At 44.1% G+C, this 26,543-nt stretch overlaps 1 protein-coding gene across 8 annotated transcripts in view; it reads right to left on the bottom strand.

Annotated features, from left to right (window-relative positions):
* DIP2C (disco interacting protein 2 homolog C) overlaps window positions 1-26,543 on the bottom strand; it is a 655,955-nt gene that overhangs the window by 213,603 nt on the left and 415,809 nt on the right. The gene's annotated exons all lie outside the window — the stretch shown is intronic.

Raw genomic sequence — 26,543 nt, forward strand, 5'->3', positions numbered from 1 at the left:
AAAAAAAAAAAAAAGATAAATATAGGTATTAACATTCAAAGAGGAAAGTGAATGATTAGATTTTAAACTTGGATTATATACACTACAGTTCAAAAGTTTGGTGTCACCCAGATAATTGCGTCTTTTTCATGAAAAATCATACTTTTATTTATCAAAAGAGTTGCATAATGAATAGAAAATATAGTCCAGACATTGCCGAGATTAGAAATAATGATTTTTACTCAAAGTAATAATTTTCTCCTTCACACTTTGCTTTCGTCACAGAATGCTCCTTTGCAGCAATTCCAGCTTTGCAGACCTTTGGCATTCTAGCTGTTTATTTTCTGCAGTAATCTGGAGACATTTCACCCCACGCTCCCCCCCTCCCCCTCCCACAAGTTGGATTGGCTGGATGGTCACTTTTTGCGCACCATACGGTCAAGCTGCTCCCACAACAGCTCTATAGGGTTGAGATCTGGTGACTGGGCTGGCCACTCCATTACAGATAGAATACCAGCTGCCTGCTTCTTCCCTAAATAGGTTCATGCATAATTTGGAGGTGTGCTTTGGGTCATTGTCCTGTTGTAGGATGAAATTGGCTCCAATCAAGCACTGTCCACAGGGTATGGCATGCCGTTGCAAAATGGAGTGATAGCCTTCCATATTCAAAAACCCTTTTACCTTGTACAAATCTCCCACTTTACCAGCTCCAAAGCAGCCCCAGACCATTATATTGCCTCCACCATGCTTGACAGATGGCGTCAGGCACTCTTCCAGTATCTTTGCAGTAGTTCTTCGTCTCACAAATGTTCTTCTGTGTGATCCAAAGACCTCAAACTTCGATTTGTCTGTCCATAACACTATTTTTTCAAATATTCCTCTGTCCAATGTCTATGTTCTTTTGCCGATATTAAAGGGATCCTGTCACCACTTTTTCAGCTTATAAGCTGCGGCTACCACCACCGGACTCTTATATACAGCATTCTAACATGCTGTATATAAGAGCCCAAGCTGGGGGTATAACATAAAAAAAAACTTTATAATACTTACCTAACGGTCACATTGTGGGCCTTATGGGCGTCTCCATTGTCCGGTACCGGCACCGCCTCTTTTGGCCATCTTTGTTCTTCTTCTTCTCTAGCTGTGGTGCATGACAGGTCCGAGGTCATACATACTCGCCGGCATTCAGGTCCTGAGCAGGCACACTTTGTTCTGCTCTGAGCAGGGCAGTTCAAAGTATTTTAGTGCGCCTGCGCAGGACCGGCGGAGTGTGTATGACGTAGCCGCGTCATGCACACAGGCTTCTGAAAGAGGACGAAGATGGCCAAAAGAGGCGCCAGCACCGGACATGACAATAAGGCCCACAGCGCGACCATTAGGTAAGTATTATAAAGTGTTTTTATGTTATAGCCCCGGCCTGGACTCTTATATACAGCATGTTAGAATGCTGTATATAAGAGCCCGGTGGTGGTGGCCGCAGCCTATGGGCCAAAAAAGTGGTGACAGGTTCCCTTTAATCTTTTCCTTTTATTAGCCAGTCTCAGATATGGCTTTTTCTTTGCCACTCTGCCCTGGAGGCCTGCATCCCAGAGTCTCCTCTTCACTGTAGACGTTGACACTGGTGTTTTGCAGGTACTATTTAATGAAACTGCTTGTTGAGGACCTGTGAGGCGTCGATTTCTCAAACTAAAGACTCTAATGTACTTATCTTGTTGCTCAGTTGTGCAGCGCGGCCTCCCACTTCTCTTTCTACTCTGGTTAGAGCCTGTTTGTGCGCTCCTCTGAAGGGAGTAGTACACACCGTTGTAGGAAATCTTCAGTTTCTTGCCAATTTCCCGCATGGATATCCTTCTTTTCCAGAACAAGAATAGACTGTCGAGTTTCACATTAAAGGTCTCTTTTTATGGCCATTTTGAGAGTTTAATGGAACCAACAAATGTAATGCTCCAGATTCTCAACTAGCTCAAGGGAAGGTCAGTTTTATAGATTCTATAATCAGCAAAACTGTTTTCCGCTGTGCTAACATACTTGCACAAGGGTTTTCAAGGGATTTCTAAACATCAATTAGCCTTCTAACACAGTTAGCAAACACAATGACCCATTAGAACACTGGAGTGGTGGTTATTGTAAATGAAACTCTATACACCTATGTAGATATTGCATTAAAAACCAGACGTTTGCGGCTAGAATTGTCATTTACCGCATTAACAATGTATAGAGTGTATTTCTGTTTAATTTAATGTCAGCTTCATTGAAAAAAAATATGCTTTTCCTTTCAAAAATAAGGAAATATCTAAGTGACCCTAAACTTTTGAACTGTAGTGTGTGTGTATATACTGTATATTATATCATTATAGAGAGGGGGAGCCAGCACTGCCTATGAATGGCATGCAACAAATAAAAAGTGTACTATAATACAAGATGAGATTTTTTGCAAACAATTGATCAATTCTTTGAGCCACCCCTGCCACGTCACGGCAAATCTCAATAGGGGGTCCTACTCTATATTGTATAATTTACCATTGTGCCATAGGGCCTCCTAAATATTTTAATAAGCAAAACCTTATAAAAGCAACACAGGTATATGTGTTGCTTTTATATGGTTCCGCTTATTAAAATATTTAGTAGGCCATATGGCACAATGGTAAATTATACAATATAGAGTAGGACCCCCCTATTGAGATTTGCCGTGACGTGGCAGGGGTGGCTCAAATTATTGTATATATACTTATTTCATGTTTTTGTGGAGCTGTATGGAATAACCATCCCACCCAGTATGTCTGCTACTCCATGTAGACTGACTATATGTGTGTGTGTGTGTGTGTGTGTGTGTGTGTGTATCTATACACACACACACGCACATATAAACAGTCTACAGGGAGTAGCATATTAAAGAGCATTATTCCAAACAGCTGTATAAAAGCATACAATAAATTAGTTGAGTAAAGTGCACAATTTCTTGCACTTTCCCTTTAAATCATGAAGAGCAGCTCTGCAGTACAAACTTCTGCCTCTGTAAAAGATATACTGATATCATATAGAAAAAAAAAAGTCAATCTTTTGTAGAAATCACAGAAGAGAGACTCTTAGCAGTACGCATAAATGTTTATTACATGAAACACAGATTTACTTCAGAGAAAACAGAAAATAAGATTTAAAAATATATGATAAATGTATCACTTGAAATACAGCAAAAGGCAGGCAAACAGAAATGTGACAGATTTAACGGATTCTAAAACTATTTTCCAGATATTACTGTTCATGTCAGGCGGTAGGAACATTGCGCGTCGGTCTGGATGTAAATCACTGACAGGTCAAAGCAATAAATAACTCTAAAAAGAACATAAAGTTATAAAGTTTTTGATATAAGATATGTCTTGAGCTGACAGCTAGGAAATAAAAAATGGATATAGATTTAGGGAGAAAGGCCAGAATAGAATAAATTTTGGATGTTTTTAAATTTATACCATTAACAAAAGAAAAAAAATAAATGATCGCGATAGCGAGATCGATAGCTCACTAATAAATTCCTATTAGCCCAACAGCAAACACAGCCCCCTCTGTACTGTACAGAGAAGGGGGCTTAGTATTTAAAAGACCGGCCGATCACCCCCCTTGTAGAAGGGGTTCTGTCATCTGTCTTGTTGCACGGACCACGGCAGCATAACTCGGATGTCAGCTGTCTTATTGCAGCTGTCTATGTTCTATTCTGAAACACTCTAGAATTTAAGAGAGAAAAACACTAAGGCCACGTGCACACGTTGAGTATTTGTAGCCAAAACCAGGAGTGGAACAATCAGAGGAAAAGTATAATAGAAACACAGTTTATTAGGTTATTCACGTAGTAGGGGCTGTCACTGTACCATTCACACAGTGTAGGTCACTTTTGTATTGAGTACACACACCTGCCCACACTAGCACTACCGCCAACAAAGGCTCGTCTGGTGACAACAGTGGCTGATGCATAACGCTCTCCTTGACATCTCTAATATCGTTGGCGACTATCATTTTATGCTGAGTGTGAATTGACTTTTGAGTGAACAGCAATAGTATAGTATAGTATTCTCTGTATATTGTCCTGATGAAGGGGACGGATATGTCCCTGAAACGCGTAGACCTCAGAAAATAAAAAGGGATTCACCAACATCCTCCGGACTCCTTTGGTTTTGGCGCGGTATTTGAACCCGGTTGCCTCCTGCTTTTATGAGTGAACAGCAGTGAGGCCAACTGATCCCTTGCCCAGCAAAAAGATGATGCCTGTGCCTGGTGATATGGTCAGGCACCCTTACAGGTCTTCGACCATGTTGATGTAAATGGTTTTGAATAGTCTGAATTGAGACTAAGGGGTACTTTGCACACTACGATATCGCAGGTGCGATGTCGGCGGGGTCAAATCGAAAGTGACGCACATCCGGCGTCACTGTCGACATCGCAGTGTGTAAAGCCTTTTACATACGATTAACGAGCGCAAAAGCGTCGTTATCGTATGATCATTGTAGGGTCCAACATTTCCATTATGCCGCTGCTGTGACAGTACAATGTTGTTCCTCATTCCAGCAGGCAGCACACATCGCTGTGTGAGAAGCCGCAGGAGCGAGGAACATCTCCTACTTGCGTCCCGGCCGGCTATGCGGAAGGAAGGAGGTGGGCGGGATGTTTACGTCCCGCTCATCTCCGCCCCTCCGCTTCTATTGGCTGCCTGCCGTGTGACGTCGCTATGACGCCGCACGACCCGCCCCCTTAGCAAGGAGGCGGTTCACCGGCCAGAGCGACATCGCAGGGCAGGTAAGTGCGTGTGACGCTGCCGTAGCGATAATGTTCGCTACGGCAGCAATCACAAGATATAGCACCTGCGACGGGGGCGGGGACTATCGCTGCAGCGTTGATAACACATTGTTACCGATATCGCAACGTGCAAAGCCCGCCTTAGGTGCCTCTCACTTCACTTACAGTCATATGAAAAAGTTTGGGCACCCCTATTAATGTTAACCTTTTTTCTTTATAACAATTTGGGTTTTTGCAACAGCTATTTCAGTTTCATATATCTAATAACTGATGGACTGAGTAATATTTCTGAATTGAAATGAGGTTTATTGTACTAACAGAAAATGTGCAATCCGCATTTAAACAAAATTTGACCGATGCAAAAGTATGGGCACCTCAACATAACAGTGACATTAATATTTTGTAGATCCTCCTTTTGCAAAAATAACAGCCTCTAGTCGCTTCCTGTAGGTTTTAATGAGTTCCTGGATCCTGGATGAAGGTATATTTGACCATTCCTGTTTACAAAACAATTCCAGTTCAGTTAAGTTTGATGGTCGCCGAGCATGGACAGCCCACTTCAAATCATCCCACAGATGTTCAATGATATTCAGGTCTGGGGACTGGGATGGCCATTCCAGAACATTGTAATTGTTCCTCTGCATGAATGCCTGAGTAGATTTGGAGCGGTGTTTTTGATCATTGTCTTGCTGAAATATCCATCCCCTGTGTAACTTCAACTTCGTCACTGTTCTTGCACATTATTGTCAAGAATCTGCTGATACTGAGTTGAATCCATGCGACCTTCAACTTTAACAAGATTCCCGGTGCCGGCATTGGCCACACAGCCCCAAAGCATGATGGAACCTCCACCAAATTTTACTGTGGGTAGCAAGTGCTTTTCTTGGAATGCCGTGTTTTTTTGCCTCCATGCATAACGCCTTTTTGCATGATCAAACAACTCAATCTTTGTTTCATCAGTCCACAGGACCGTCTTCCAAAATGTAACTGGCTTATCCAAATGTGGTTTTGCATACCTCAGGCGACTCTGTTTGTGGCGTGCTTGCAGAAACGGTTTCTTTCGCATCACTCTCCCATACAGCTTCTCCTTGTGCAACGTGCGCTGTATTGTTGACCGATGCACATTGACACCATCTGCAGCAAGATGAAGCTGCAGGTCTTTGGAGGTGGTCTGTGGATTGTCCTTGACTGTTCTCACCATTCTTCTTCTCTGCCTTTCTGATATTTTTCTTGGCCTGCCACTTCTGGGCTTAACAAGAACTGTACCTGTGTTCTTCCATTTCCTTACTATGTTCCTCACAGTGGAATCTGACAGTTTAAATCTCTGAGACAACTTTTTGTATCCTTCCCCTGAACAACTATGTTGAATAATCTTTGTTTTCAGATCATTTGAGAGTTGTTTTGAGGAGCCCATGATGCCACTCTTCATAGGAGATTCAAATAGGAGAACAACTTGCAAGTGGCCACCTTAAATACCTTTTCTCATGATTGGATACACCTGCCTATAAAGTTCAAAGCTCAATGAGGTTACAAAACCAATTTAGTGGTTTAGTACATCAGTAAAAAGTAGTTGCTGTGATAGGAGAGAAAAAGGCGCAATAGGGTCTTACCCGGTTTCCAGGGTGAAACAAGAAAAAGGCAATGCACTCACCTGGCAGGGTTGTGCCAGTCACAACCCCTTTGCAGACGTGGATGAGCGCTTAGGTGGTTTAGCAGCGGCCCCGTTACAGAGCAAATTTTCAGCGTAAAAAAACTGGGGAAAACGGGTTTTATGCCGTGCTAAGCGACCACAAGCATAAATATAATAATTTGTTCTTTTATTTAGGTCATTCCAACGCGTTTCGGAGACTCATCTGCCTCCTTCCTCAGGGAAAAGATTCTTTTCCCTGAGGAAGGAGGCAGATGAGTCTCCGAAACGCGTAGGAATGACCTAAATAAAAGAACAAATTATTATATTTATGCTTGTGGTCTCTTAGCGCGGCATAAAACCCGTTTTCCCCAGTTTTTTTACGCAGTAAAAAGTAGTTAGGAGTGTTCAAATCAAGAAATTGATAAGGGTGCCCATACTTTTGCAGCGGTCAAATTTTGTTTAAATGCAGATTGCACATTTTCTGTTAGTACAAATTTCAATCCAGAAATATTACTCAGTCCATCAGTTATTAGATATATGAAACTGAAATAGCTGTTGCAAAAACCCAAATTGTTATAAAGAAAAAAAAGTTAACATTAATAGGGGTGCCCAAACTTTTTCATATGACTGTAAAGGTGTATGGAGTTGTGTGGCATTCATCATTAGGTTCCGAAGGAAATTGTTCACAATTAAGTGGTCATCAGTATGGGATGTGGCCAAAGGATGTCCACTACTATGACTTTTTGTGACTCGTTCAGTCTCTCTGTATCTCGCTTACAACCTGCTTATGACACTCTCTGACACTCTAAGCTCAGTGGCCACTTCCGTCTGAAAACATCCTGCTTGAAGCCTCGCAACAGCAAGATACTTCTGATCAATTGCTAAGTGTTGTCTTGGTTTCATAATGTCAAAATGTAAACATTATGATTAGGACGACTGTTTAATACCAATTCTAATTGAACCCCAATATGTATTGGGCGATTCACAGATCAAAGATCAAACACCTGTTGTGAATTTTGCCATTAAGCTCCTGGTTAGAGAATAGCAAGTTGTGCAAAAAGTACTGACTAAAACATTGAAGTTTTGGACACGTGCATAAAAAATAATAAAGAAGGTCACATTAAGGTCACTTGAAAAGGTTAAAGGGCATTTTAGGCTCATTCTGAAATTTTAGCCGAAAGCCAAATATCAAACATTTTTTGTAAGTATTGTATCTATTTCATTCAAAAAAACAAGTCTATTGTCAAACAAATAGAGCAATAGTGGTGCAAATTTTATTTGTTTGGTAGAAATGTTCACTTTTTGGATGCTCTGTAATAGTTCTGATATAATAGTTATTAGTTGGGTGTTATAAAACAACCACAAATGTAACAGTATATATTAGGATCCTTCCTGCATCGACTATAAACTGTGCAAGTGTTGGATAACATACCGTAATTAATAGGGATGATCGAATACCTCAAATATTCGGCTTTGCGAATATCCGACGAATAGGTTGCCGCTATGCGAATATTCGATGCGCAATGTAAGTCTATGGGAAGCCCAAATAGCTCCGAATAGTTGTTATTCGGGTTTCCCATAGACTTACATTGCGCATCGAATATTTGCGAATCGTCGAATAGCGGCGACCAATTCGGCAAGTATTTGTGAAGCTGAATATTTGAGGTATTCGGTCATCCCTAATAATTAACCTTTTCAACAGAGTTAAATTTGCTGCAACTTGTAAGCCTCTTGAAAGACTGAATGCTGCCGTCGGTTTTCACGCTGCCTATACAGCCATAAAATTCCGGTGATGGTAGTTTCGTAAATTACTTATTAAGCAGTCTTCCCATTCGTTATATCGATTCCACCATACTCAGCATTTCTTTTTGAGCATTTAGAATATCTAAATAATATAATTAAAATCATATACAATGTTATGTTATTACACATTGGCTCTCCAAAATCTGTCTCTCCAGTGAAACCTATTGGAGGTATCTCCCTTACAAATCAATGTTCAATCTTTTAAAGGGCACTGCGGTATGACAAAGGATAAAGATCTGTCTCATGTATTTTCCAAAAAAGTATGCAAATGAGCAGCGTCCCAGTTGTCTATAGCTTTGATTAATACATTACATATTCTTTTATAATTTCAAACAAACATCTTTTATTATTCTTAAGGGAAAACTAAACTAACAGAAAAAGTGAAATCTGGGGGAAAAAAATACATATATTTTCTGAATAGCAATTTTCTAGCTCTAACCCTAAAACTGGAATCATCACATGCAGGGCTTTGATGGTGAGGATAACATTAAAATATGAATGAAATGGATCACAAAAATTAATATAAGCAATTTGGCAGCAAAATAGTAAATTATTCACTAACCATGGCTGGTCTGTGAATAACCTTACACTGAATATTCAATCTGGGTGATTCCAGGAGAAAGTTTATTAATGGTTAATAAGTGACTACAGCCAGGACTAAATTAATCTACTTGTCTGGGGTTTTTTTTATACCAAAGAGGATGTTGGAGTGTGAGACTTGTTAATAAGATTGGCCTTTTCCCCTTCTAAGGTAAACATTGAGGTCAGGAGAAACAACGGCGCCTTCAAAGTTCTTTTGCCAAAGATTTATTACCGCAGAACTCAAGAAAAATATTCCAAGCAAATAGTCAAGACTCTGGAAAAATGTAAAACAAAAATTAAAAAAGTTCACTCTGTTTACTTTCTCATAATCTTAGTATTTTATTATATTTTATTCATTAGTGTTAGTACGGGGACAATGCTACATGAAAACTGACACCTAGGGCTTTGCACACTACGACATCGCAGGTGCGATGTCGGTGGGGTCAAATCGAAAGTGACGCACATCCGGCGTCACTTGCGATGTCGTAGTGTGAAAATCCTAGATGATACGATGAACGAGCGCAAAATCGTCATTATCGTATCATCGGTGCAGGCTCCGACATTTCCATAATGCCGGTGCCGCGACAGGTACGATGTTGTTCCTCGTTCCTGTGGCAGCACACATCGCTGTGTGTGAAGCCGCAGGAGCAAGGAACATCTCCTTACCTGCCGCCGGCCACAATGCGGAAGGAAGGAGGTGGGCGGGATGTTTACATCCTGCTCATCTCCGCCGCTATTGGCCGCCTGCCGTGTGACGTCGCTATGACGCCGCACGACCCGCCCCCTTAGGAAGGAGGCGGGTCGCCGGCCAGAGCGACGGTCGCAGGGCAGGTGAGTGCATGTGAAGCTGGCGTAGCGATAATTTTCGCTATGCCAGCTATCACAAGATATCGTACCTGTGACAGGGGCGGGGACTATCGCGTGCGACATCGCAGCATCGGCTTGCGATGTCGCAACGTGCAAAGCCCGCCTAAGACATGGTGCAATTTTCAAAAACTGCGGCAAGCTCCAAGACTTCCATCATCACACGCAACATCGATCCGCTAAAGCTTTTACCAAAAAATATCAAAGAACAGCAAAAACTCTTTGAACCCAGCTTGCAGCGTTAAGACCTTAAAGGGAACCTATCAGGTGCAATATTCGCCAAAGAACCATGGGCAGTTGTGAGTGCATATTAGTAATCCCTGCCTAACTGTCCCTGTATATACTAGCATAGATTAAGGGCGCTTTCCCACTTGCGTTGAACGGCATCCGTTGCTATCCACCGCCTTGAGGAATTACGGTAACCGTTGCAGGAAACAGTTTTATTCCTCATGGACTTCTATTCGCTACGGATAGCAACGTATGGCCTTGCGTTGCATCCGTCAGCCGATGCAGCGTTGCATCCGCCTGGCGGATGGAACGCTGCATGTACCGTTTTTCTGCGCTTGGCGGAGTGTCAAAAAAACGCAACCTGCAGGATCCCGTTGGCCGCCGTTGTTTTTATAATGGATGCCAATGGTGATGGATTCCATTAGAATCCGTCATTTGACGGATTCCGTTAACGCATCCGTCTTTACACAACTGCACATGCCCAGATGTGTAAAGTAAAAAAAAAAAAAAAAAAAAACTAACGAATTGCATTATTTTGTACGAGCCATTGCATCCATTGTGCCACTATATGCAACGGATGCCGTTCAACGCAAGTGTGAAAGCAGCCTTACATATTTCTTTAGAAAAATTATTTCTAAAGATCGTTTCTTATATGCTAATGAGGCCCCCTTAGCATGTAAGCACGCCCCTGTGGGCATACTAACATGATAATGAATGCGCAGTGACGCCGCACATACCTCAATCTTGATGGCGGCTGGCGGAGGATGGATGCACACCGTGCATGATCTGGAGTCCCCTGGACTTCCGATCATGCGCACTAAATTGATGCCGGGTCTAAGCTTCCCAGTTTCAGTGAGGTATGTGTGCATGACAGAAAATCCAGGGGACTCCGGATCATGTGCAGTACGCATCCATCCTCTGCGGGCCGCTATCAAGACTGAGGTATGTGCGGTGTCACTGCTCATTCATTAGCATGTTAGTACACCCATAGGGGTGCGCCAACATGGCATGTGGGCTGGGTAGCCAAGGGAACTAATGCCCTTGCGACTAGTCGTAGGCCTATGCATAAGCAGAAAGCTGCCAATCAGTGGTAGGAGTATGGTTCGACTACATGGCAGCAGGTTTACTAGTCCTCTAGTGATAAACTCCTGCTGATAAAACTGTGACTTTATCAAAATTACTGCAAACAGTCCAGTAAGTAACACATCACTGGAATCAGGGTCTCTGTCTCCACACTGTGCTGCTCTCAGATTAGGTGGCAAAAATCTGCTGACAGATTCCCTTTAACTATAACTGTCATACATACTGTAACTACTAAGGTGTGATATGGATCTCAAGTGGAAAAAAAAAAAATGCTAAGGAGCCAAAGAAAAAACTCAATCTAAAGAATTGTCCCTTATGATCTATGTGAAAGATTGTGAATGCCTAAAAAAAATAATTCTAATATATACTTTTCAGAAAGTTAAGACCCATTTACAAGGAACATCTAAATAGACTGTGGCAAACACCAGACTAAGGAGCAAAACTCTTGCTCGTTAAGTGCAACAATTTTTAGACAAGCTTAAAAATAATCACTCTTAGCAGCACATCGTTCTGTATAAATACAAGATATGCCACCAATTATGTGATATTATAACAGCTCAAAATGACTGCATTAATGATCGTTCTTTGCATGGCAAATTGTGGTCAGCCAGTGTAAACGGGGGAAATAATGACTGTTAATTGGTTAATATATAGCCAATATGAGGTCATCTAACGGCCAAGGTTGGAAAAAGTAAATGTGCAGTTTCATAGTTGCATAGTTTTTAAGGTTGAAGGGAGACTCTAAGGCGGGCTTTGCACGTTGCGACATCGGTAACAATGTGTTACCGATGCTGCAGCGATAGTCCCGCCCCCGTCGCACGTGCGATATCTAGTGAAAGCTGCCGTAGCGATTATTATCGCTACGGCAGCTTTACACGCACATACCTGCCGTGCGACGTCCCTCTGGCCAGCGACCCGCCTCCTTCCTTAGGGGGCGGGTCGTGCGGCGTCACAGTGACGTCACACGGCAGGCGGCCAATTGAAGCGGAGGGGCGGAGATGAGCAGGATGTAAACATCCCGCCCACTTCCGTCCTTCTCATTGCAGCCGGCGGCAGGTAAGGAGATGTTCCTCGCTCCTGCGGCTTCACACACAGCGATGTGTGCTGCCGCAGGAACGAGGAACAACATTGTACCTGTCGCACCATCGGCATTATGGAAATGTCGGAGGCTGCAGCGATGATACGATAACGACGCTTTTGCGCTCGTTCATCGTATCAAAAAGGTTTTACACGTTGCGATATCGACTGAGACGCCGGATGTGCATCACTTTCGATTTGACCCCATCGACATCGCACGTGCAATGTCGCAACGTGCAAAGCCGCCCTAAGTCCATCTAGTTCAACCCGTAGCCTAACATGTTGATCCAGAGGAAGGCAAAAAAAAACCCAATGTGTCAAACAAGCTCCAATGGGGAAAAAATTTCCTTCCTGACTCCACATACGGCAATCAGACTAGTTCCCTGGATCAACACCCTGTCAAAAAATCTAATATACATAACTGGTAATATTACATTTTTCAAGAAAGGCGTCCAGGCTCTGCTTAAATGTTAGTAGTGAATCACTCATTACAACATCATGCGGCAGAGAGCTCCATAGTCTCACTGCTCGTACAGTAAAGAATCCTCGTCTGTGATTATGATTAAACCTTCTTTCCTCAAGACGTAGCGGATGCCCCCGTGTTCCAGTCGCAGGCCTAGGTATAAAAAGATCTTTGGAAAGGTCTCTGTACTGTCCCCTCATACAGTTAGGTCCAGAAATATTTGGACAGTGATGCAATTTTCGCGAGTTGGGCTCTGCATGCCACCACATTGGATTTGAAATGAAACCTCTACAACAGAATTCAAGTGCAGATTGTAACGTTTAATTTGAAGGTTTGAACAAAAATATCTGATAGAAATTGTAGGAATTGTACACATTTCTTTACAAACACTCCACATTTTAGGAGGTCAAAAGTAATTGGACAAATAAACCAAACCCAAACAAAATATTTTTATTTTCAATATTTTGTTGCGAATCCTTTGGAGGCAATCACTGCCTTAAGTCTGGAACCCATGGACATCACCAAACGCTGGGTTTCCTCCTTCTTAATGCTTTGCCAGGCCTTTACAGCCGCAGCCTTCAGGTCTTGCTTGTTTGTGGGTCTTTCCGTCTTAAGTCTGGATTTGAGCAAGTGAAATGCATGCTCAATTGGGTTAAGATCTGGTGATTGACTTGGCCATTGCAGAATGTTCCACTTTTTTGCACTCATGAACTCCTGGGTAGCTTTGGCTGTATGCTTGGGGTCATTGTCCATCTGTACTATGAAGCGCCGTCCGATCAACTTTGCGGCATTTGGCTGAATCTGGGCTGAAAGTATATCCCTGTACACTTCAGAATTCATCCGGCTACTCTTGTCTGCTGTTATGTCATCAATAAACACAAGTGACCCAGTGCCATTGAAAGCCATGCATGCCCATGCCATCACGTTGCCTCCACCATGTTTTACAGAGGATGTGGTGTGCCTTGGATCATGTGCCGTTCCCTTTCTTCTCCAAACTTTTTTCTTCCCATCATTCTGGTACAGGTTGATCTTGGTCTCATCTGTCCATAGAATACTTTTCCAGAACTGAGCTGGCTTCATGAGGTGTTTTTCAGCAAATTTAACTCTGGCCTGTCTATTTTTGGAATTGATGAATGGTTTGCATCTAGATGTGAACCCTTTGTATTTACTTTCATGGAGTCTTCTCTTTACTGTTGACTTAGAGACAGATACACCTACTTCACTGAGAGTGTTCTGGACTTCAGTTGATGTTGTGAACGGGTTCTTCTTCACCAAAGAAAGTATGCGGTGATCATCCACCACTGTTGTCATCCGTGGACGCCCAGGCCTTTTTGAGTTCCCAAGCTCACCAGTCAATTCCTTTTTTCTCAGAATGTACCCGACTGTTGATTTTGCTACTCCAAGCATGTATGCTATCTCTCTGATGGATGTTTTCTTTTTTTTCAGCCTCAGGATGTTCTGCTTCACCTCAATTGAGAGTTCCTTAGACCGCATGTTGTCTGGTCACAGCAACAGCTTCCAAATGCAAAACCACACACCTGTAATCAACCCCAGACCTTTTAACTACTTCATTGATTACAGGTTAACGAGGGAGACGCCTTCAGAGTTAATTGCAGCCCTTAGAGTCCCTTGTCCAATTACTTTTGGTCCCTTTTAAAAAGAGGAGGCTATGCATTACAGAGCTATGATTCCTAAACCCTTTCACCCATTTGGATGTGAAAACTCTCATATTGCAGCTGGGAGTGTGCACTTTCAGCCCATATTATATATATAATTGTATTTCTGAGCATGTTTTTGTAAACAGCTAAAATAACAAAACTTGTGTCACTGTCCAAATATTTCTGGACCTAACTGTATGTTTATACATTGTGATTAGATCCCCCTAAGCCTTTGTTTTTTCAAACTAAATAACCCCAAGTTTAATAACCTGTCTTGGTATTGCAGCCCACCCATTCCTCTAATAATCTTGGTCGCTCTTCTATCTACCTGTAAGATTATGCTATTTATAACCTTCTATACTTTTGCTATCAAGAAAAGCATCCATTCCTCTCTTAAATTCATTCAGTGAGTTGCCATCACCACTTCCTCAGGAAGAGAGTTCCAGAGCCTCACTGCTCTTACCGTGAAGAACCCTCTTCTTTGCTGATGTAGGAATTTTCTTTCCTCCAATCGAAGAGAATGCCCCCTTGTTCTTGTCATAGTCCTTGGTACAAACAGATCATGGGAGAGATCTCTATATGGCCCTCTGATATATTTGTACATATTTTTTAGGTCTCCCCTAAGTCTTCTCTTTTCTAGAGTAAATAGACCTAATTTTGATAACCTTTCTATGTATTGTAATGCACCCACTCCATTTATTATTTTAGTAGCCCGCCTCTGAACCCTTTCAAGTTCAGTAATGTCTTTCTTGAGCACCGGACACAAAATTGCACACAATACTCCAAGTGTGGTCTGACCAGTGATTTGTACAGAGGGAGAATGATGTTTTCATCTCGTGCCCCCAGACCTCTTCTAATGCATCCCATCACCCTATTTGCTTTGGTGGCTGCTGCCTGACACTGGGCACTCCAATTTAGCTTCTTATTGACTAAGATGCCTAAGTCTTTTTCCATGTCTGATTTCCCCAGCAGTTTCCCATTTAGTAAGTAATCGTAGCATCTGTTTCTCCTTCCCATGTGCATAACCTTACACTTATCTGTGTTAAATCTCATTTGCCATTTTTCAGCCCAATTCTCCAATTTACTCAAATCCATCTGTAGTTGCAAACTGTCCTCCTTTGTGTTAACTACCTTACATAGTTTTGTATCATCTGCAAATACTGATATTTTACTCTGTAAATCATCCACCAGATCATTAATAAATATATTAAATAGTAGGGGGCCCAAGACAGACCCCTGTGGCACCCCACTAGTAACCCTGGCCCAATCTGAGTATGTGCCATTAATAATCACTCTTTGTTTTCTACCACTAAGCCAGCTACCTACCCATCTACACACATTTTCCCCGAGCCCAAGCTTTCTCATTTTACTTAGCAGTCTTTTATGTGGGACAGTGTCAAATGCTTTACCGAAGTAGAGATAAATGACATCCAATGATTCTCCTCGGTCCATGTGAGAGCTTACATCCTCATAGAAGCTGATCAGGTTAGTTTGACAGGAGCGATCCTTCATAAATCCATGTTGATATGGAGTTAAACAATTATTAACATTGAGACATTCCATAATAGTATCCCTTAAAAACCCTTCAAACATTTTAAAGAGGTTGTCTTGTAAGCAACAATTACCAGCAGCATAAGTGATGAATGTACAAGTACAATGTTACGGCCAGAGCATTAGTGCCCCCAGCATTCACAAGAAAGGGGTTCCCTGTCCCTTGTGGGAACAGAGCAGTAGTGCCCATGTCCATGACCATTCAATATCTCCAGAAGTAGCTGATTGGCCGCTGGGCTCGCCATGGCCCCGCCCCCCCACACGGATTGGCCTCTCGCCCCGGCTCTCTGCAGGCCCCGCCCCCCTCACGCAATGCACGCTCGCTCTGGCCCAACTGACACGGAGCTCCGACTCCCAGGTGAGTACACACACACACTCATCAGATCACACTCACTCTCACACACACCTCACACATCACATCCACACACTCACAACATCCTGGGATATCGCTTGCTTCTACACCGGCTCCGTCACGATCCCAGCAGCGCCAGACATAACCTTGCGATGCTGGGATCTTGACGGAGCCCGTGAACGCTGGTAACCATTATACACATCGGGTAACTAAGGTCCCTTAGTTACCAGATGTGTATCATAGTTACCAGCGTACACCGGCTCCCGGTACACATGTGCAGGGAGCCGGCATTATACTCCTCTCCCCCCAGGACTACTCCTCCTATTACAGTCCTCCTATTATACTCCTGTCTGAGTATAATAGGAGAACTATTATAGCATGGGGGATGTAGCACGATGGGGGGTGCGCAGCATGGGGGATGTAGCACGATGGGGAGTGCGCAGCATGGGGGATGTAGCACGATGGGGAGTGCGCAGCATGGGGGATGTAGCACGATGGGGAGTGCGCAGCATGGGGGATGTAGCACGATGGGGAGTGCGCAGCATGGGGGATGTAGCACGATGGGGAGTGCGCAGCATGGGGGATGTAGCACGATGGGGAGTGCGCAGCATGGGGGATGTAGCACGATGGGGAGTGCGCAGCATGGGGGATGTAGCACGATGGGGAGTGTGCAGCATGGGGGATGTAGCACGATGGGGAGTGCGCAGCATGGGGGATGTAGCACGATGGGGAGTGCGCAGCATGGGGGATGTAGCACGATGGGGAGGTGCGCAGCATGGGGGATGTAGCACGATGGGGAGTGCGCAGCATGGGGGATGTAGCACGATGGGGAGTGCGCAGCATGGCGGATGGAGCACGATGGCGGGTGCGCAGCATGGGGGATGTAGCACGATGGGGAGTGCGCAGCATGGGGGATGTAGCACGATGGGGGATGTAGCACGATGGGGGATGTAGCACGATGGGGGGTGCGCAGCATGGGGGATGTAGCACGATGGGGAGTGCGCAGCATGGGGGATGTAGCACGATGGGGAGTGCGCAGCATGGGGGATGTAGCACGATGGGGAGTGTGCAGCATGGGGGATGTAGCACGATGGGGAGTGCGCAGCATGGGGGATGTAGCACGATGGGGAGTGTGCAGCATGGGGGATGTAGCACGATGGGGAGTGTGCAGCATGGGGGATGTAGCACGATGGGGAGTGCGCAGCATGGGGGATGTAGCACGATGGGGAGGTGCGCAGCATGGGGGATGTAGCACGATGGGGAGTGCGCAGCACGGGGGATGTAGCACGATGGGGAGGTGCGCAGCATGGGGGATGTAGCACGATGGGGAGTGCGCAGCATGGGGGATGTAGCACGATGGGGAGTGCGCAGCATGACGGATGGAGCACGATGGCGGGTGCGCAGCATGGGGGATGTAGCACGATGGGGAGTGCGCAGCATGGGGGATGTAGCACGATGGGGGATGTTGCACGATGGGGGGTGCGCAGCATGGGGGATGTAGCACGATGGGGAGTGCGCAGCATGGGGGATGTAGCACGATGGGGAGTGCGCAGCATGGGGGATGTAGCACGATGGGGAGTGCGCAGCATGGCGGATGGAGCACGATGGGGGGTGCGCAGCATGGGGGATGGAGCATGATGGGGAGTGCGCAGCATGGAGGATGGAGCACGATGGGGAGTGCGCAGCATGGAGGATGGAGCACGATGGGGAGTGCGCAGCATGGGGGATGGAGCACGATGGGGGGTGCGCAGCATGGGGGATGGAGCACGATGGGGAATGCACAGCATAGGGGATGGGGCATGATGGGGGGGTGCGCAGCATGGGGGATGGAGCACGATGGGAGGTGCACACCTCCCCCCAACACACACACACACACAGGGAACCACAAACACCGCCATACACAGACACCCACACACACAGACAACGCTGCACACACACAACACCAACACACAAACACCGCGGCATACATAAATATACGCACATACCGCACAACACACACATTGCACAAAACATACCTCCCCCCAAAACACACCACACCCACACAAACCGCACAACACACACACACACACAACGCGACAGACACACAGCGCTCCACAAACAACGCAACACACATACAACACCGCTCTCACCCCCCGCCACACCCAGACAACACCCAGAACATGTACAGCGCCCTACACAAACACTTGGTAACTACACACAACAACATATATATATATATATATATATATATATATATATATATATATATATATATATATATATATATATATATATATATATCTATAACAACAATCATACATGAACTACACAATACGTAAATTCTAGAATACCCGATGCGTAGAATCGGGCCACCTTCTAGTATATATATATATATATATATATATATATATATATAAAATACCACCCTTTTTGTAAAGGACTGTGGTACCCTTTTATTGGAATTGGTGGCAAGGAGAGGAAGTAGGCCCCACACTAATCATACATTCATCATCGATTGTGTGGATAGTACCGTGTTTCTCCGAAAAGAAAACAAGGTGTTATATTAATTTTTGCTCTGAGAGATGCACTGGGGCTAATTTACTGGGGATGTCTTATATTTTCCTATGAATAACAATCCACATTTATACTTACTAAATCAATATTTATTTAACTATAATCCTGTCATCACATTCTGAAACATCAACATTTTGTGTTAATCTTACTATTGGTTCAGATGCACTTTTCCTATCTGATCTGCTCTTCTCGTGGTGCTGGACCCATCCTATAGTGTTGGGTACATACCATATTTACAAAGGTTTAAATTACCTGCTTATATGTATTATTCTCTATTTTTTGCGAAGATTACCCCAAAAGAAAGCGATCACCCCCTAAAAAAAATAAAAAAAAACCCGCACTTATCAGATCTCAAACAATTAAAGTAGGCAAATCAATGGGCTCTCACATACAAATCTGCATCGCTGTCAGGTCCTCCTGCATACTACAGCGGTTGGCTCCCCTTGGTGACTGGAAGCAGTATGCGGCGTGATATTGGTACCTGATCTGTTTGTGAGAGCTGCAGTGCAATGCAGCTGGAACAATGAGGGACCTGACAGTGATGCAGATCTCTGTGTGCGAGCCTATCCCCCATCGGCACTTGCCAGCTGTAAATGTTTGGGGTCTGGTGGGTGCATTTTTTTGTTTGCTTGTTTTTGGGGGGGTTTTGGGAGGGGGGAATCTGCTTTCTTTCAGAGTGTCTTCTTTCTTTGATGAAGAGTCCTGCTGTATTCTTCAACTCTTATAGCTGCTTTGACACTTTCTTATGGAACTGTAAAAAGGGCTTATATTTTAAGCATGCTTAAAAAAGCCCGCCAAATCCTACTAGGGCTTATTTTCGGGGAAATAGGGTATAAAAGGCACAAATTAAAAAAATAATACGCAAATCAACAAATAGTGAAAAAACTAGATTAAAAAATAGGTATACATGCAATAATATATCGGGCCCAATGTATTCAGACTCCGATTGTTGGAGACACCCATGAGATTATTATGAGAACCCCGAGGAAACCGGTACGATTATCATCCCAGGAGGCACACACCAGCACCCCAACATGTCATGTCCCGAAATCATCCACCTGAATTCATGTCAGCAGTGCAGTGAATAAAGGAGGTAGGAAAACCAAAGCGTGTGGCTACTGCATATGGTGGCAGACGGCCAGACCCGGCATTCTGTACAAACCGCACAGGGGAAGCCGGGTTCTGGTTTTCATGACCCGCCCTGTAGAAACAGCCGCTAACATTCGCAATAAAAGCCACGACTTGTTCAGGATCATTCATTTGTTATAAAATAAAACCTGCAGCAAGGATAAATGTATTGATCTGGAAAAGCAGAACATGACTCAGATGTACAGAAGGCCACAAACACTAATTCCAATATAATATAACCATCAGCACAACAAGTAGAGAGAGAATGAATAAGTGATTGCTCAGTAGCTGCCATCGCAGTCAGTGCATTTATCATTGCCAGGGAAATTGCATTTCAGGTCACGTTCTGGGTGTTTGCACTGTCTGATCGCACAACAAATCACTGGAGCAATTTTTAGAAATTATCATCTGCAGACAGCCTGACTGGATCATAGTGTCGGCCATTAAGTGCTCCAATTTAGAACCAATTTACTAAGTGCTTTCTCGGGCTCAGTAACAAGCACAATGAAGGATTTCTAGTGAGTGTTCTTCTAAAGCAACTAGTGCCAATTCTGATGGGTAATATGCCGAGGCACATACAGAAATCATAAGGTCCCATAGCAAATCCCAAAATCGGCCAACTCCCCACTGAGAAGTCTGCAAAATCTGCTACTATTATTATTATTATTATTATTTGTTGGGGTTTTTTTATCATTAATCTACTTCTTCATTTTCTAATAAATCTTTAGAATGATCAGACTTACATATAGTAATATTTTGTCTGCCTCGGCTATTAGTTCAATCTTGAATATATGGATTCATACAGCAATTACTAAACTTCAATTACCCGATTGGAGATGTAACCTAGGACTGAATCAGGTCACGCTGTACCAAGGGCAGGTAAGACGTTGTACAGCGTATTACCCACTAGGTGGCAGCAAAGTAGTGAAGGAGAGTCAAAGGAACACTGTAACAGAAAGACAGCTGAGAAGATAGGGGAGAGTCCAGCTCACCAAGGACTGACCTGCTGGCTGCGCAGGAATCCTGCGCAAGGAATGAGGCTCGGCAGCCATCCAATTGAAAATAGAAAGAGAAGTTTCCAGCGCCAGGAATAGATTAAAAATCCTTTTTTATTGAAAATAAGGTAATAAAAATCCAGCAGATACTGTAATAGATGTCAGGAAGATGGCAGAACAACGCGTTTCGACGCTTCAGGTCTTAGTCATGTTCTTTAGTTCTTCTTTAGTCAGAACATGACTAAGACCTGAAGCGTCGAAACGCGTTGTTCTGCCATCTTCCTGACATCTATTACAGTATCTGCTGGATTTTTATTACCTTATTTTCAATAAAAAAGGATTTTTAATCTATTCCTGGCGCTGGAAACTTCTCTTTCTATTTTCAGAAAGACAGCTGAAGTACAGTAGAGTTAAGGCCGCTTTACACGCGGCGATTTATCATGCAATCGCACCCGCCCACATCGTTTGTGCAACACGGGCAATTTGTTGCCCGTGTCGCACAAAGTCGGTAACCCCGTCATACGCACTTACCTTCCAAACGACGTCACTGTGGGCGGCGAACATCCTCTTCCTGAAGGGGGAGGGACTTTCGCTGTCACAGCGATGTCACTCAGCGGCCACCCAATAGAAGCGGAGAGGCGGAGATGAGCGGGACATAACATCCCGCCCACCTCCTTCCTTCCGCATTGCCGGCGGGACGCAGGTAAGCTGTGTTCATCGTTCCCGGGGTATCACACGGAGCGATGTGTGCTGCCTCGGGAACAATGGACAACCAGCGCGCAGAAGGACGTTCGATCTTTTGAAAATGAGCGACGTGTCAACGAGCAACGATGAGGTAAGTATTTTTGCTCGATCACAGTCACTCGTAGCTGTCACATGCTACGATATGTTAAACGATGCCGGATGTGCGTCACTAACGACGTGACCCCGACGACATATCGTTAGATATATCGTAGCGTGTAACGGGCCCTTAACTTCAGCAGGCAGTTAACAGGCAAACCACCAGGGGGCAATAGAGTAGTCAAACAGTCAGGGTCTAACCAGGAGAGTCAAGTCACAGCAAAGGGAGGATAAAAATCAAGTCAGAAAACAGAACAGAGTCGGAAGTTGGGAGATCAGATATGCAGAGGGAAACACAAACTACAGAAAAGAGCGGGACATCAGGGACTGGGACAGACAAACGAACGGGGGAGAGTACAGGTTAGGGGAAGGTAACAAGGAGTCAGATCAAACAGGATATCTCACCAGAGCCAGTCACAGGTTGCAGAGCAAAACTATAACCAGCACAGGAATGCAAGTGCAGAGACCAGATATAGTGTCTCCTGAAGGCAAAATGAGGCTGATGGGAATTAACCCCTGATATGAACAGGCCGGGTCTGTGAAACTCTGGAGCAGAGAATACCGGTCCGGGATCATGACAATCACTGACGCATTTCAGAACTATGCGGTGCGCTCATTTAGCTATTAAAGAGAACATCTAGCTCCAAAACAGTAAAATGTCTACTGGCTAAATTTTGCTACAAGGCAATAAAGGTGAAGATGGTTACACAGAAGACCAAGTACTGTTGTTTCCTTGATGCCGCTTTGGCTCATTTTACCGAGCATCTGAGGATGAGAAGTTTTGGATGCGGTGAACTGATTGGTGTTTCTTTTGTATTTTAACAATTTTATATAGTTTTCTAATGCGTCTGTAAAAACATATTGACTTTGTGATTTTTAGATAAAATGGGCAGGAAAAAAAAACCAAAAAAACCCAACTAAATATTGGTGACTGCTGAATTGAATAGCGAAACCAGCCCTCAGGGTCGGCGTCAGCACCCAGCACACCGGGCAAGTACTGGGGCCCTGGACAGCTGGCGGGACCCACGAAAACCTGGAATCGGCCCTGCCAGCCCTCTTCTCTTTCCTTACATCTGCTGTGACATAGAAGGGAGCTGGCTTAGTTATTGATATGAGCAGGTCAGTCCGCGTCCTTGTGAAAGTGGTTTAAGAAAATGTTGTGTAAATAACCCCTTTAAATATTAACCAGGATCCATAGCGGGATTATTAAAGTGGTTGACCCCTTTCAGAAAACTTTTTCCCATATGTGAAGTTAGTTATAAAAAATAAACTGGAGATCACTTATCCTACCCAGGTACAGGGCTGACTCTTCGTCACTGTAAAGGGGGCTTTACACGCTGCGACATCGCTAATGCGGAGTCGTTGGGGTCACGGAATTTGTGACGCACATCCGGCCGCATTAGCGATGCTGTTGCGTGTGACACCGATAAGCGATTTTGCATCGTTGCAAAACGTGCAAAATCGCTAATCGGCGACATGGGGGTCCATTCTTAAAAATCGTTACTGCAGCAGTAACGAAGTTGTTCCTCGTTCCTGCAGCAGCACACATCGCTGCGTGTGACACCGCAGGAACGAGGAAGCTCCCCTTACCTGCCTCCCGGCTGCTATGCAGAAGGAAGGAGGTGGGCGGGATGTTACGTCCCGCTCATCTCCGCCCCTCCGCTGCTATTGGGCGGCGGTTCAGTGACGTCGCTGTGACGCCGCACGGACCGCCCCCCTTAGAAAGGAGGCGGTTCGCCGGTCACAGCGACGTCGCCGGACAGGTAAGTATGTGTGATGGCTCTTGGCGATGTTGTGCGGCACGGGCAGTGATATGCCCGTGTCGCGCAACAGATGGGGGCGGGTACCCACACTAGCGATATCGGGACCGATATCGCAGTGTGTAAAGTAGCCTTTACTGTTTGTTGGCGTACAACCGCTTTACCACAACATTCCCATGTGTCGGAGTTATGCCCTTTGTGTATGCAGTCATATGAAAAAGTTTGGGCACCCCTATTAATGTTAACCTTTTTTCTTTATAACAATTTGGGTTTTTGCAACAGCTATTTCAGTTTCATATATCTAATAACTGATGGACTGAGTAATATTTCTGGATTGAAATGAGGTTTATTGTACTAACCGAAAATGTGCAATCCGCATTTAACACTAGAACTACTGGACTCGTGACACCTATATAGAAATACATGGTGCAAAGTAGTCAAAATGACTACCTCAGTAGTTCTAGTGTTAAACAAAATTTGACCGGTGCAAAAGTATGGGCACCTCAACATAAAAGTGACATTAATATTTTGTAGATCCTCCTTTTGCAAAAATCACAGCCTCTAGTCGCTTCCTGTAGCTTTTAATGAGTTCCTAGATCCTGGATGAAGGTATATTTGACCATTTCTGTTTACAAAACAATTCCAGTTCAGTTAAGTTTGATGGTCGCCGAGCATGGACAGCCCGCTTCAAATCATCCCACAGATTTTCAATGATATTCAGGTCTGGGGGCTGGGATGGCCATTCCAGAACATTGTATTTGTTCCTCTGCATGAATGCCTGAGTAGATTTGGAGCGGTGTTTTGGATCATTGTCTTGCTGAAATATCCATCCCCTGCGTAACTTCAACTTCGTCACTGATTCTTGCACATTATTGTCAAGAATCTGCTGATACTGAGTTGAATCCATGCGACCTTCAACTTTAACAAGATTCCTGGTGCCGGCATTGGGCACACAGCCCCAAAGCATGATGGAACCTCCACCAAATTTTACTGTGGGTAGCAAGTGCTTTTCTTGGAATGCCGTGTATTTTTGCCTCCATGCATAACGCCTTTTTGTATGACCAAACAACTCAATCTTTGTTTCATCAGTCCACAGGACCTTCTTCCAAAATGTAACTGGCTTATCCAAATGTGCTTTTGCATACCTCAGGCAACTCTGTTTGTGGCGTGCTTGCAGAAAAAGCTTCTTTCGCATCACTCTCCCATACAGCTTCTCCTTGTGCAACGTGCGCTGTATTGTTGACCGATGCACATTGACACCATCTGCAGCAAGATGATGCTGCAGGTCTTTGGAGGTGGTCTGTGGATTGTCCTTGACTGTTCTCACCATTGTTCTTCTCTGCCTTTCTGATATTTTTCTTGGCCTGCTACTTCTGGGCTTAACAAGAAATGTACCTGTGTTCTATCATTTCCTTACTATGTTCCTCACAGTGGAAACTGACAGTTTAAATCTCTGAGACAATTTTTTGTATCCTTCCCCTGAACAACTATGTTGAATAATCTTCGTTTTCAGATCATTTGAGACTTGTTTTGAGGAGCCCATGATGCCACTCTTCATAGGAGAGTCAAATAGGAGAACAACTTGCAAGTGGCCACCTTAAATACCTTTTCTCATGATTGGATACACCTGCCTATGAAGTTCAAAGCTCAATAAGGTTACAAAACCAATTTATGGCTTTAGTAAGTCAGTACAAAGTAGTTAGGAGTGTTCAAATCAAGAAATTGATAAGGGTGCCCATACTTTTGCACCGGTCAAATTTTGTTTAAATGCGGATTGCACATTTTCTGTTAGTACAATAAACCTCATTTCAATCCAGAAATATTAGTGAGTCCATCAATTATTAGATATGTGAAACTGAAATAGCTGTTGCAAAAACCCAAATTGTTATAAAGAAAAAAGGTTAACATTAGTAGGGGTGCCCAAACTTTTTCATATGACTGTGTGTACGATGGTTTCTAGGCCCTGGCTATAATGGCAATACATTCCTGTGTATACAATGAGTGCCACACGCCTCTAAGTAGATTGACAACCTCCCCGCTCGAGCCTTTTGCAGCGGTGTGCACTCGCGTTGCCTGACACATGGGGCTACTCTGCTGAGTAGTTTTCTCTATACGCCTCCATTTTTAATTGATTTTATAATTGTAATTTGATGAGTAAAGATTGGTTTGTTTATACTCCAATTTTTGTAAGTTTGCTTAATTCAAGAGGGGCCTTTATTGTCTTTTCCTGTGGTCATACCTAAAGATTCATTTGATAGGGAACTTAGATTGTAAGCCTTAATGGGGACAGTTATCTTTTTAATTTATTTTACTCATTTGTATAGCGCCATTAATTCCATAGCACTTTACAGATGTGATCATCACTGTCCCCATTGGGGCTCACAATCTAAATTATGTCTGTAAAATGTGGAATATGTGTCATGCACGGACTTAGGGAAGGTCCGGCATGGGGGCAAGAAACACAACAAACAGTGGATTCACCACAATGAACAAGGGATACACTGGGGACACTTTAACAATGGTGGGCACTGGTGTTAGGTAAGTGGTTGATGGGACACCTCCTGCACTCACCTGCAGCTGCTCCCTACATTCCTAGCCAGTCCCTATACTGGTTCCACTCCTATCACCGAACAGGATACCTGAAGCAATGAGAGACCTTGTAATAACCTTGGCTAGTGAGCTGGCAGGTTAGGATCGCTAGTCCCACTGCTGCGCTAATACAACATGAAAGGAAGCTACGAGAGTCAGAGGAAACAACAAAAGATAAAGCCCAACTTCACAACTGCAGTCAGACACAAGGACTGCAGCCTACACAGCTTCACACAATAAAGGGCTCCAGCAGCTCCTTCAACCTAGAGGCCTAGCTTCAGAATGAATCAGCATAATCGGCACCCTCTACTGGGAGATGTGACCATATATAGGGGAAGAGAGAAGTCACCTGAGGTCAGGAATCAGAAGCTGCTGGAAAGGAAAACTGACTTTAACCCTTTCAGCACCAAAGGAAAGGGAATACATTTAATATGAGGAGTCTCAGGTGGCAAAGAGAGACTATGGCCAAGATCCTGTCACAAGTCTCTAAAAGCAGAGAGATGGCCGTGACAATATGGTGGCGCTATATATGCAACGCATAATAAAACATACATATGTTGCTTAATCAAAAACTGGTGCAAGTATTCCTTTTGCCACAATTGTCTCTAGCCGCCCCTCAATAA

Source organism: Anomaloglossus baeobatrachus, chromosome 6 (assembly GCF_048569485.1).
Source record: "Anomaloglossus baeobatrachus isolate aAnoBae1 chromosome 6, aAnoBae1.hap1, whole genome shotgun sequence".
In the NCBI taxonomy this organism is placed as follows: Eukaryota; Metazoa; Chordata; class Amphibia; order Anura; family Aromobatidae; genus Anomaloglossus; species Anomaloglossus baeobatrachus.